This window comes from Dryobates pubescens, chromosome 9 (genome assembly GCF_014839835.1).
Source record: "Dryobates pubescens isolate bDryPub1 chromosome 9, bDryPub1.pri, whole genome shotgun sequence".
NCBI classification, from domain to species: Eukaryota; Metazoa; Chordata; class Aves; order Piciformes; family Picidae; genus Dryobates; species Dryobates pubescens.
This window is the reverse complement of record NC_071620.1, coordinates 9,421,150-9,434,002: the sequence shown is the minus strand read 5'-3', so window position 1 is coordinate 9,434,002 and position 12,853 is coordinate 9,421,150. Positions and strand designations below refer to the sequence as shown.

Genomic DNA, 12,853 nt, shown 5'->3' with positions numbered 1-12,853 from the left:
CTTCCCTTAAGCCTTCTGTCCAAGAGTTGCTTTGAGTAGTCAGCAAACAGCAGCATCAAACACCACCTGCAAAAGGCCGCCCTGCTTGACTGGGATCCCCTGACACTTCTCGTACAAACCAGAAATCCATCGTCAAAATGTTTTGGGGAAAAAAATCCTGCTAGTTAAAAATACATCCGAGTTATGGCTTAGCTTGCTGGTGAAACTGGTAAGCCCCGTGCTGAAGGGATGGCGCGGGTATGGAGAGGGACATGCACTTCTGCCAGGCAAGGCAGCTAGAGCAAAGGGGCCCGATCCGAAGAGAGACCGGGGCAGGCGGTGTGGTGGACGCACCGATGCCACAGGGGGATTGTGAAACTGCTCCAGACATCCCGGAGGCGGGAAGACACCCACACGGTACTTTTCCCTTTGAACTTTTCAGGAGAGCGGGGCTCGGCTGCAGGGCGGGCAGGTGCAGCGCACCGAAAGGGGCCCGGGTCGCCCTCCCCCCGCCATCCCTTATTCCCCGGCGGCGGGGACGAGCGCTTAAGACTGCAGCCTCGTCCGGCCGTGCCCAGCGGCCCCGTCCCCGCCGCGGCCGCCGCCTCCCGCCCCTGGCTGCCGGTGCCGCCGCCGGTGCCGCCGCAGCGCCCTCTGTCGCCGGCGGGGGGTGACGGCGGAGGGCCGGGGATCGCGTGCGAGCAAGAAGCCGGCGGCTCGCGCTGTCACTCGGCCGCCAGCCCGCCACCTGAATCACGAGGGAAGCGGCGGCCGAGCATCCTCCTCCCCACCCCCGGCGCCCTTCGTCCCGCTCCCTCACCTCCGCCCCGGCAACCACCGCCGCGCCTTGGCGGCCCGCTCTGGGTCGCGGCCGGGGTCTGCTCCTCGCCCGGAGAAACTTTGCACCCCCGGGTCGTGTCGGGGGCTGTGGGGTAAGTAGTTGCATCCCGAGAGATTGCGGTGGGCAGGCGAGGCTTCAGCCCGGGCTTTTGTGAGGGAACCGGGGCTATCGCGTCCCCCAAACCACTACCACCCCTTTGGGGTGTCGGTTCTCCCCGCCGGCTCCTTCGGCGGCGGTGGGACCGCAGCCACTCAGGACGTGCCCCGCTTCTTCCAGCCGATCGCCACTGATGGATCGCAGGTCCCACGCAAAAGCCCCAGGAGTTGCCGAGGGTCCGCCGGCCTCGGGCGGGTAATGCCCCGGGTGCTGTCCCACTGTCCCGAGGGCTGGAACCAGGCTGGCGGAGGGCTGTGCCCTGCCAGCTTGGCCATATCTGGCTTCACCTCTTCAGCCCCTTCTACTGATGCCTCGAGAGACCTTTCGGGGGGAAAGCAAGTGAAATAAAGTTTCACGTCACCACTTTCGAGCCCCGAGTGCTCTCACTTGGAGTAGAACAGAGTGGGTTTGCTTTGGGGTCAGTCAGTACTGCCTTGAAAATCTTTGCTTTCGGAGCTAAAAATTCTTGTTGCGTTTCAGTTTGACTTACCAAAGGGGGGAAAAAATCAGTGAGGGGACGTGTGAAGCGTGTGTGTGGACTTTGGTGCCTTTTCTGACCGTATTACTTTGTTTAGTAAACAAGAATTTTGTACATCTTCAGGCAAAGTTGTAGCTTTATGTCTTTATTAAAGAATAACACAAGGAGCGTAGAACCAAGTTATATAATGTAAAAAACTTTTTGTTTGTCTGTTTTGAAGACGGGCACAAACAATGTTTCTGCGTCATTTGGTGAGTTTCTAGGAGATAGAGACTATTGACACCAAAAAGAAAGACACAAAAACCACGAGAGAAAAAATAATATATATATATATACTTGACGTTGTTTGGTAGTTGGAGGCTTCAAAAAGATGGCTGAGACTGGATTTAAATAAAACTGAATGATCTGGTTGGGCTCAGAAGTAGTTTGCTGAGAAGAATGTTGATGCACATATGTTTGCAGCAGATAAAATAAAACAGTTCTCCTTTATGAACCATAGAGAGTGGTTATTATCCAGGGCTAAGACTAAAACAGTGCATTTAAGTGAAAGAATTAATGACCGACGTGATCAAATTCACTGGCAAGATGCTTGGTTAATTTGCAACCAAGAGCAAGAATTTATTTCCTTGAAAAACAAAACTACCTAACACCATAGAAAAAGTTACCAGTTAAGGTTTTGATAGTAACTTTAACGCCGCTGCTTCTCTGCCCCCCCCCCCCGCCTGAGCACAGGCTGTGACCGTCCTTTTCAGCGCCCCATCCACTGCATCTCTGCATTAATGTATATGTTTGTGACAACCTATTTTTTTTTCTGTAGTTGACCATTAAAAGTGTAGTAAGGTGTTCTACATCCTGGAGAGGGTGGGGTTCCTAGGGGCTGTGTTGCGCCAGTGCGTAAACACCTCAAGTCTTCAGCTCTGGGAGCAGAGGGCTCCACAGTCTCTAGGGTGAAGGCGTACTGAGGGGGACCGTCAGGAGAGTGGGAGGGACAGAACACTCATATGTGGAAAATCCCAGTTGTTGTGGTTTCAGAATTTTTATTCTAAATGAGGCATAGGACGGGGAGGTCTATTGTTACCTCCACTTCCCATTGATTGGTATTTCTGCCCAGGGATCCTACAGAGGAAATGCAGTGCTAGGCCTGGCTTGCAGTGAGGATGTGTACAAAAACCAGCCAGCCAGTCTAATATTGATTCATCGGTTTCAACATATAAACAGATTTAAACTCCGCCATGGAGGATTTAGTGGTCAGAAATGATTTTTCCATTAGATTTGCCTTTCTGTAGTATATCTAAAAATATACTTTCGGTATCGAGATCTGCCCATATGTCGTTGAACTAGACCGAGAACTTGGTGCAGCTTTTGTTGCCGTGTTTTTAAGAGGTTCGATTCGACGTGAGACCCCACTAAAAATGGGGACTCTGCTGTTGAATAACCAAGGTCCGGTGCCAAATCTTTCCTTAATATTCCTGGTAATTACTGCTGACTCATGCTGACATGTGAGTTCAATTAGCCCCAACTGGAATGTAAAGGATGTGGGAGTGTCTCTTTGTGCCCAGAGACAGCTAGGACAAAGCAGATTTTGGAGGAAAATTTAAGGAATTGCCAAGTTTGAGTAGAAAGTGTCAGCCAGGGTTTTTTTTTTACAGTAATGTTTGAATAACCAATAAAGTTGAGCCCTAGGAAGGGGGTGAATCCAGATAACGTGGGCTTGTCTTCACTATAGAATAACTGGAGTCCTAGCTTAGACATTGCTTCTAATTTGACTCGTCCGCACACATAAACTTGTTGCTGAAGAGTGGTGATGTTTTCAATTTGAGTTGGCTTACCCATGAGGAATAAACTATAGCTCAGATAACCACAATTCATCAGCTGTTAACACATCTGCCTGAATAGCACAAGTGCAATTCTGCTCAGCTCTGGCTGTTTCCACTTGAACATGGTTACCTGTGTGGTGGTTGTCACCTGCCTGCTGAAGACATCATTGGTTTAGCCACAGCGATGGGATGTTGATCAATGTGAATGTATTCATGATTGCTGCCCAGCAGCCACACTCATGACTGCTCACTAGAGGTGGTCACAGTCACCACATGACCATGGCAAACAGGACAGGAGGACTTTGCAGCAGGGCAGCACTTGCTGCTCAGAATGGGGCACAGCTATCACAAGATGTGAAAAGCAAAAATTTGTCTTCGCCCCAGAAATTCGTTTCCTGTCAGCTACCATCTGGTATGAGAAGGTCAGTTATATGTCAGAGGTATATGCTGCTGTATGTAAAGAAATCTAGCCGTACTTGGCTAGCGGAAGCAAGAGCTGCTGCTTTGGGAGAAATAGTTTCATTGTTGGTCCTCTATGCAGATCGCTACTAGAAAATACAGACCATGATTTCTGCAAACATTTTGAGGTCAAAGCAAAAAGGTGTGCACAAGAGCAAATATGCAGCCTTAAGAGTGCTGTCCTTTTTCTAAGAGGAAGATCAGCCTAATGCATGTTCCTGGGTCTGCATGAAGAATGAAAATGTCAGGGTACTGCACAAGGAATTTGACTCAGAGTTAGGGACTGGCTGAACATCCTCAGATGGAAATGCTTTAGGAGTATGTCTGTTGGTCCAGAGCTCCCACTGAGTTGTTGACAGTCAGTTTGGATTTAATTCAAGTTACCTTCAGAGTCATGATCTTTGAAGTTTCTGTAGCAGATGTGGCTGTGTTGTCAACAAATGTAACATGGGTAACTGCAGAACTTGAATGGATGGACTTAATAGGATTGCACAGGTGGGATAGACAGAATGGTGCCACACAATGCCAACTAAATGCACCTCAAATACTCACGAAGTCCCTAGTACCAGCAGGTGATACCACCATTTCAGGGTGGATGAGGTAGGATCTGTTCGCTCAAGTACAAGCCTTAGGTATGTAGACGTGCAGCTACAAATGTGAGAAACACAGTGTATGTCTCTTACCTTTGTTTTGGAAAACTGATTCCAGATCTTATGCTTTCCCTCTGATAGATGCCTTAGGGCAGGTGCAGAATAGTGATGGAAAACTGCAAGATGGTGGTGCTTAGCATCTGTGTCTGTGGAACACCTTTAATATGAGTGTCTATGAGCGAAGCATTTAGTCTGTACTTGTTGGATGATAAGATTGCTTTGGGCTGGACTATACTTTCTATGGTTTTGAATGAAGGCTACATCTGCAGAAAACAAATAAGCAATTTGCAAGATGCAGTCTATGAAGCTAGGGCTGCAAAACATGTTTGCAGTCATGTATTTGACCTATCCTGTGACTGCAGTGGTGCCTGGTGCAGCAGAGCTACTGCTCTCTATTCAACAGTAGTTTCTGTGGATGTATTAGATGTATTAAATATTTATTCCTTACTCTTAACCTTTATTTATTGATGCTAAAAGGTGGTTATTTCAGTAGTTTTAGCTTGCTGAAAACATGTGTGAACATAAAATCAAATTTAGTTAACTTGTTAGGAATCTCCCTCTTTTGCAACGTTGGAGCTTAGGCAGAGTGGAGTATGTGGCAGTTTTGGGGTCATTGTTTCAATTTCCCAGCAGTATTGATCCCTGAGTGTCATGATGCTGAGTAGCCTCTCAAACTTTTCCCTTTGCTGAAGCTCCAAATAATATATTGTCACCACAGGGTCAGGGCAGGACTGTTTGGAAAGCAGGCTCTTCTTGGCCTCATTGTCTTTCACAGGGATTTGCTTCTCCAGAATGTGTTTTTCTGATGTCTGAGATCTCCTACTGCATTTGTCACGTTAAGTCTTTCCCCCTTTACTCAAATGAGGAATTCTTCCACAAACACAGTGTTTACTTCTTGTTTTGGGCCATTTCTAGAGAAGTAAAATTTGCTGAGGTTGTTCCGTGGTTGAAGAATACAGGTACTAGAGACTTGGGAGTGGTATACTGAGATGACTATCAGGCTGGGACTCCACAGGGATCTGTCAGAGCTGTTCCCTGTTTCATGAATGGTTCGAAGGACGGGTCAGAGCATGTGGGCATTCAGCCTGCAGATGTCACCAAGCTGAAGCAGGTTTCAGGCATCTTGGAAGATGAGACTCATAATTTAGAGTTATTTTTGACAGCCACAACCTCCAGAAAACCAAGTAGGATGTGAGTCTGTGTGGTTTTGTCCAAAAGTTTGTCTTCAGTTGGGAATAATCATGCACTGAAATACAGCTTGGGCAACAGCTGACTTGACAACATGAGCTAAGGAGTAAAGGATGTAGAAATTTGGTGGATCACAAACTAAACATGAGTTAGTAGCATTACACTCGTGTGAAAACAATGTGTAAAAATTGGCATGTAAAAACAGGAGTGTTTTTTCTAAGATATATGGAGAAAAAATTCATCCTAGTCAGCCTAGGTAGGTCATTAGCTGGAGTATTGCAGTCATTTGGGAATGGGGTACTTGAGAAAAAATGCAGATCAACTTAAGAGTTCAGAGGAGAGCAATAGGAATGATCAGATACCTAGAAAACATCACTTACTAGAAAAGATTAAAATATTTGTTTAGTCTAGAGATGGGAAGAGTAAAGAGAAAAATGCTTAAATGCTTTAGAAATGCAGAGTTAGCTGCAAAGTTAGTTGAACTTAAACTGTTGTTTAAGTTCATGTCAGCTAGGACAAGAAATTATGATCTTGCATTGCAGTAAGGAAAAATTTAGGTTAAGATGCTTAGGAAAAATGTGGTTTTAATAACAGTTAAATGCTGGAATAAAATCTCTGGGGTACTCACAGAAACTATACTTCTTCAGTATAAGCAGCTTTTGGGAGTGGTTTAACAGCTGTGTTGTTACAGCTATGATGGCCTGAGCATGTAATAGACTAGAAAGATGTGGCACTTTTTTTTTTATTATATCAATTGATTTAGCTAGGAAAAAAAAACAACCAACCACGAAAGACTTTCATGCTCACAAACCATTTCTCCGAGCTGAAACTTCTGAATGGTTTTGGTACAGCTGCTTCTCTATGAAGCAGGGAAGGATGTTCTGTATGATCCTTTGAGGGTCCTTTCAGCAGAATTTGCAAAGATGTAATAATTAACAAAATGGGTCTGTCTTTGGATAGATGGGTGTTGAGGGATTAGGAAGGGAAGGCATGGTATGAAAGCAGATAAAATAGTTCTCTCCTACTTTTTAATTTAAGAGATTCCCTAAGATTTTCTCACTATGAAAAATTCTGGTTTATTACTTTTCAGGAGTGGATGAGAATCAATAAATGTTAAACTAGCTGTTCTGTTAGTGTTAGGGAGTTTTGATGGTGGCAAATGCTTTATGACACATTGTATGTAGTAGGATGCATCCACAAAACATTTGCCCTTTTATCTTAGAAACTAAAACAATTCTGGGTTTTTTGAATGCAAAAAATTGACTTTCTCCACATCTCTTCCCCTAATTATATAAGGTGAAATACTAACAGTCAGTGTTTGAAACAGTCAGTATTATGAAAACTAAATGTAAAAAAACCCCCAAAAATCTCAGTGTGCATTATGAAAAATGTAATGAACACATTAAAAAATACTGTTGCTGGGGTTATTAATGAAAATAAACTTTCATTTATTGATTAGTTAGGGTAATAGCATAAATAAATAATATTAGAAAGCAGACTTGTACTGCAGACAACTTGCAAATGTATTGAAACATGTTTTTTCCCTCTGGAGATGTGTCTCTAAACCAGTAAGAGCATTTACAATAGAAAATGCTAAAAACTTGTCAAATGATGAATAAAAAAGATAGATATGTTCATAGATAATCAGAAACAGAGTAGGAATAGGTATGTTGTACTGCTTCCAAAAGAGAAAACTGTGTTCCTGGAGAAAACTGTTCCTGGAGAAACTGTATACTTACAGAGTTAAAGACCTGCAGTGAATTTGAGTACGCATCCGAACCGAGGTGCCGGAGGAGTGCCTCGTCGGCACGGCAGACAAAACTAGCCAGCCTTTCAACTGGGATGTCTTGTTTAGCTACTTCTGTAATAGCAAAACAAAAAAATATATAAAACAGCTAAATCAGGTTTGATTTTTACTTTTGTCTTCAGATGCTGTATCTGAAAGAGCAGGAGCTTTTGAGTTTTCCTTCTGATTTTCATGTATTTCTTTAAACTGAAGGTTTGCAAGAACTGAGCAAAATCTTGACAACTCTCACATGCCAGCCTGGCTCCCCGTGAGCGTTTCCAAACTCTGACCTGCTTCTTTCGAGTGCTGCAGTGTTTCTTACACTGGTGTAATGTTTTTGAAGATCAAATTGCAATTATAACAATAATAACAAAGTCCATTTGAGCATCAAGCTAACATAACTTGCTGAGTTATGTTAGAAGAAAATATTTCTTGTTTCATTTCAGTTTTTCTCTGTGTTATTAATGACGAAGCCAATTAAAGTCGATTAAATACTATTTTAATTTGAAAAGAGCAATTTTAAGGCAATAAGAGACCAGCAAACAGCGCTGGGTGTGGGGGGGGTCTGCACTCCACCCGCAACGCACACTAAACACAATCTAACTCCCTTTTAAATATTCTATTCCTTATACATATGCATATAAAGGTGGGTTTATTTAAATTAGTTTGTTCTTCGGGTGGTCTTTCAATGCAGTAATCCTCTGGTCAGCACCTGCTGGTGGGTTGCATGCTGAGTCCTTGTGCTTGTAACTATTTTAGCTCTGTTGTTACAATCAGTACCTTTCCCAAGGATGGGTTACATGTAGAATATTGTGATGGCTCACAACTGGTTCTTGTATTCACATCTTCTGTAGTGATCTCTCCTCCTTTCCCATCCTTGAAAAACTTATTGTTTCATAGTCTCATTTTTATTCCAACTATTAGCTGTGAGTTCCTAACATTTCACTAAGGCCTTTGTAGACATATATTAAAACAAATCAAATCAATAAACAACAGGTTATAACAAAACCTAAAATTCTGACTCTATATTAAAGCAAAGCAAATCAAATCAATCATAAACAGCTGGTTATAATAAAGCCTAAAGAAATCTTACTCTAGTTACATATGTCAGTTCCCAGTGTCTGATCTCTTGTTTCACCATTCATGCTCCTGCGTTAGGTGTTGCTTTAATCAAAGTCATCTAATTGACACGAGTTATCACTCCATTCATCATGCTCTGCATTCCCTTTTTCCATCTCAAGCTTTGAGAAAAACATCTTCTTTTTACCCTGGCTTTTTTTTTTCTTTCTTTGGTTGTTGTTGGATTTTTTGTTGTTGTTGTTTCCCCTGGATCTTCAGACATCTAAGGTCTGTTGAACCTCTGTTACAGGGCTTCTGGCATTTCATCCTCGGCTTCTTTTTTTCTTCAACTGAATGACATAAGAGCAAAGACAGGAGAAGTATAGGATGATATCTTCCCAACGAGCTGATGTTACATTTAGATTTATAACTCATTTTCTTCTCTCTGTTCTTGTATTGCTGCACACACATTTCATAATACCTTTTAGCATAACAAAGGTGTCAGTCCTCATTTTGTTGGCCTTAGATCCAGCCTTCGTTTGCATCTCTTCTTGGGGAAAATGTGCTGTGTTCTCCTGGTGTCACAGAAGCTCCTCTGAGGAGAGGCCGTGTCTCTGAGCCAATGGCTTCTTTCCATATCCACACTGTCTCTAGAGATACAGAAACATAAAAATATATTATAAATATATGAAATATATATGTGAGATATATATACATATATGAAAAAATAGATATAGAAAACATATGATCTGTCATCTATTTTGACTCCTATTCCCAACTGAACTGCAAAAAACCTTTTAAGCAGCCTTTTGTAGAAAAGAATCAGGGAAATGAAGGTACAGTTACAGTATATGGCAGACTTTTTCAAAAGACTTCAAATTAGATCTCATCCCACTTGCAGGAGGGGATCGCCAGCTTACTGTCTGCTGTGGAGTCTTGTTGGTTTTGATAAGAAATCCTTTCCTGATAAAAATTCCATTTAACTTAGTTTAATTTTGGCCTTTCAGTGGAAAATTCCTAAAATTGATTCCTAGTGTTTCCCTCTTTCTGTCTCATCTGTTCAATCTGTCTCTAGCCTCCCTTTGTCTCATCATTTGCTCTAAAATTGCACCACACTTCTAGTTTGCCCTGGTGGATGAAGGATGATAAGTAGTCTTATCAAAGATCATTCCAGTACTTCAAAGAGAACCCCAATCCCCAGACAATCAATCTGATGAAATAACAAGCAGGGTATTAAAGTACAGGTGGTTGGGTGAGTAACACCTGGAGGACTGCATATGCAACCTGTAGCTAGTTCTGTGACTCCAGGTGACATGTCTAATTCATCCCATCACAGTGGTGTATGTGTGTTGGAACATGTACCACCTTATGGTGGAACAGGGGAACAGGGCATGAGGATAAAACAACCCAAAAAGCAGCCAATGCAAGGCCACATGTGTCTTCTGAACAAAGTGACACAACCCATTCAAAGTGATACTATGATCCTTTTTATCCAAGGACATTTATCCCTCACTTAAAATGATAGAGCAGTGTTGACAAGCTAATGAACTAGACAAGCTTGATGAACTAAATAGCTCTAGGAGGCTTATCATGACAGCACGGAGCTAAATCTGGGCAGAACATATCTGAAAATGTATATATACACATGATAAACATACCTGAGTTGTTTGCTTGTACTGAGCTCTGCAATGCCAGCATAAAGCTGCTCCCAGAATCTGAATGAACTATAGGTTGAAGACAGCTGAACTAAGGTCCTGATGCACTACTCATTCATGGCAAAAACATTTCATTACTGGTCTTAGTCAAATTTGCTATGGAAATGATGCTTTTGCTTTCATAGTGTCTGCTTTTCAGTCTCCAGTAGTTACTTTTGACCTGTTAGTCAGGTTCTAGCAAACATAACAGAGGGACAGAGATCTCAAAGATACTGTGTTCCTGAGAGTTTAAAGGTGAAACATGTCCCTACTGAGGGAAAGATTGCAATGTGAGACTGAGTGTCTTGTTAATCATCAAATAATCCATATGGTTCAGATGATATCTTAAATGCCCCAGCTGTAGCAAATATTTTTATCCCTGCTCACACCTTACTACGGAAAGAGTAGTCCAGCCACTGCAGCAATCCTGTATTCTCCTCAGTCTGTGACAAAGACAATGGAGAACCAAAGTAAAACCAGTTAGAAAGAAATTCCACTCCACTGACTATAAAGGATCCTACCAGGCATATGCCAAATCTGATTTTGTTGGGTGCATTTTTGTATGTGCTACAGTCTATATCCTTCCTGAAGTGACACAGTGCACATGTTAGAAGTTCTAAAAACAGCTTAATTTTTCAAACATCACTTGAAAAAAAAACCCAAACCCTCTGCATCTAAGCTTATTTTTTTTAAAAAAAGTTTGTTATGTACATCCTCAAAGCTCAAAAAAAAGTCTCCTTGAACTTAATTTCAGGATTTCTTATATAAACAAATAAAGAAAAGAACACCGATGAGATAATTTAGTCCCCAAATGAACTTGTTTGTGAGGGGAGAATCGTAACTGAGATGATTGTTCTGCTAAAGGTTCCTGAAGAGGGTGGCTGCGTACTCATCCTGTAGCAAAAGGCTGCGGTGTTTCAAAGTCAAGCACTTGCAAATTAGGTAACCCAGGAATTAAAGATGAAATGTGAATTCCTCACCTATGTGGAGCTGCACTATACTTTGTCTCACACTAGAAAGAGAGAGTGCATATTCTGTTTTTATTACCCTGGTTCCCCTTGTGGTCTCAGCTCTATACTATGCACTGTTCAAATCCTGTGCAAACACAGCACTATTAATTTTGTTACAGAATGTTTTGTGACAACTGTGTCTCTAATGTCTAAGCATATCAAAACCATGGCTGAGTTAATCTTTATGATACTGCTGAGACATACGGTTCTATTAGTCCCATTTACTCAATGCCAGGCGTTCAGGAGGTGATTTTTCAGAGGCCACAGCCTTTGGTGTATGTTCATTCAGAGCACAGTTGTGGGTGCCTTCAGCTGCAGCACTGAGTGCTCATCACTTTGAGAACAAGGCTCCCAGAAGAAAAAAGGTTCATGCCTCCGACGTCACGGGCTGTAGTTGCGTGCCTGACATCATGCAGCCCTCATTGCTACAGCCCCTGCACAGCTGATTCCTTTCCCAAGCTCTCTGAGCAGGACTGGGGTCTGTCTCCACGTGTTCTGACTTCTTGTATCGCAGAGAGCGATGGCAAAGGAGCCTGCAGGAGACCTGGGTGAGAGGCTGCAGCAGGCAGGTTCAGGCAACCTAATTTCTGGCAAAAATCCCAAATTTTCAATGGTTACTTTGAAGTTCTAATGATAATTCAAAAGCAGAGCTCCTCAGTGATCCCTTTCTGGAGTGTTATGGAGCACAGTGTCTGTCTACAGGTTTTTGGGTTTCTGAGACTCAGGACTACAAGTAGTCTGCTTTTATGTCCTCCCTGCCTCCTCTCAGTCTGCCTCATAGACCTTCTCTGGCTGACTCCTCATTCCCATGCCTTTTATTTGGAGACTCTTGTTCCAGGGCAGCAGTGGCTGGAGGAGGGAGAGAACATCAGGACAGGGAGGAACAGCAAGAAGGAAAGTCTGTCTCTGCCTTTGCTGCTCTGAGGGAAGGCATGTCAAGCACATGGGGATGCATATGTACAGTGCAGATGCCTGTAGGAGGAATGAAAGGGATAAGGAGTGCTCAGCTCAGGCAGAAACTATAGATAACTGTCAGACTACAGCAAGTCTCCTGAGCACACGCAAATTGGATGTTTTTTTTTCCCCCCAGAAATTCCAAACATAGCCAAATGTGTACATATTTTCTTTAAAGGAAATTAAAGAGAGACTTTACATATGCCATATCAGACAACCTTAGCTGTGCTGTAAGCTCAGCATATGATTCCTGGTACTTGCAGAACACAAGTGTGATACACCTTTAGTCAAAATTTCTAACAATTAACTTTCTTTCTTTATCACTGGAGAGAAGATTGAGATAGAAAAGTAAATTTTATGTCCAGAAAGAGACACTGTGATCTTGTTTTGATCTCGTGTATGACATGGACCATCAGATATCCTTAAACAAAATTACCACACAGTTCTAATAATTTTCTTTAGAAAAAAATTCTTGATTAAAAAATTGCTCGGTGATGGAGAGTCCTCTACAGTCCTGTGTAAATGATTTTAATAGCTATCCTCAATTATTTGTAGTTTGAATTTGATTAGCCTCAGATTCTGCAAATTGGATCTTGCTAGAATTAGCTTGATCTCTGTCACGAAATGTTTGTTTCTTACATAATGGAGTTACTTATTGTGAGGAAGTTCTCTGTTGCTGTTCTTCATGATAATCCAAACAGTTTGTAGTCCTGGACTCTGTCTGTGGGGCTCATTTTCTTGGCCTTTAATAATTTTTGTGGCTCTTTGCTCCAGTATCTCTT

General features: G+C 42.6%; 1 protein-coding gene across 1 annotated transcript in view; it reads left to right on the top strand.

Annotated features, from left to right (window-relative positions):
* Positions 1–856: 856 nt before the first annotated feature.
* Positions 857–12,853, top strand: part of AHRR (aryl hydrocarbon receptor repressor) — a 99,715-nt gene continuing 87,718 nt past the window's right edge. Inside the window, exon 1 of the mRNA XM_009896713.2 lies at positions 857–911. The gene's annotated coding sequence lies outside the window, so the exon portion shown is untranslated. The remainder of the gene's footprint in view (positions 912–12,853) is intronic.